We start from the raw sequence: 1,241 nt of genomic DNA on the forward strand, positions 1-1,241 counted from the left end.
GGCTGCGTGGCCCCGCCCCTCCCAATATAGCCCCGCCCCATCCAAGTCCCGCCCACTCAGACCCGCCTTCGCCTGCCGGCGATTCCCCCCCTAGGACGGGGAGGGGCGGGTGGTAGAGTCACAAACCGGGACTGGGGAGCGGATGGTCCCCTGGTAACTGTCCGGGGCTTTCCTGCTGAGAGCTGACCCCAGCGGCTGTGAGCAGACGGCATACTGGGTGAGGGAGTGTGGGCACTCTCATGCACAGCCCCAAGGAGTTCATGGGGCGAAAGTCACAGCTACTGTAGTCACCACAGCAGCCTCGCTGGCTGCGATAACATTGCTCCTGTCGGGCTTATGTCAGGTCTCATTAGGCTCAGTGTGGTTTTTCTCTAACCATTCTAGGATGCTGAACCATGGGTCACTGCAGGACATGAGCCTTTTTCATACCCTTCAGTATCCAAGCAGCCACATCAGTCGTTTATGCTCAGACCCTTGGCATCTGTCCTGCCTTGTGGGAGAGAGGAGGCAGGAAGACGGGAGCTGACCAGCCTCCTCCAAACTCCTCCCACCGCTGTAACTAGTCCAGACACGTCAGCGTGACTGGGGCTGGGGGCTGAACACGATCCACTGAGCCATAGGGCTCTAACATAGGGACGATTCCCAGTGCGGGAGTGTGGCCCGCAGAGACTACAGCTCCCAGCCTGCAATTCTTTTCTTTGCTCACGGCAGGCTGCCATGCTGCATGCTGGGATTTGCAGTTGTCTGCCGGTGGCATTGCAGTCCTACTCATTGCCAGTTACACACCCCGTTACAAACCCCTCCCGTCCCTCCCTCCCAGAGGGCGGTGGGATAAAACAAGGGCTCCCCCTGGCACACATATTTGAGCGGATCACAGGGACTCTCGGAAGGAAAAAATAAAGCACCACCGCTTTAATTATTGGGACACCCATAAAAGGCAGAAGGGGCCTTCCACAGCTTACACGGGATACAAATACCACAGAGGTAGCCGTATTAGTCTGTATCTTCGAGAACAACAAGAAGTCCTGTGGCACCTTATAGCCTAACGGATATTTTGGAGCATGAGCTTTCGTGGGCAAAGACCCGCTCCGTCAGATGCAAAGGATCTTTGCCCACGAAAGCTTATGCTCCAAAATATCTGTTAGTCGATAAAGTGCGACAGGACTTTTTGTGCTCACGGGATTCAAAGGAGCAGCCGGGCATGCTCAGCCCCACCTACCGTTTACACTCACACAGCCCAA

This window comes from Carettochelys insculpta, chromosome 1, assembly GCF_033958435.1.
Source record: "Carettochelys insculpta isolate YL-2023 chromosome 1, ASM3395843v1, whole genome shotgun sequence".
Classification (NCBI taxonomy): Eukaryota; Metazoa; Chordata; order Testudines; family Carettochelyidae; genus Carettochelys; species Carettochelys insculpta.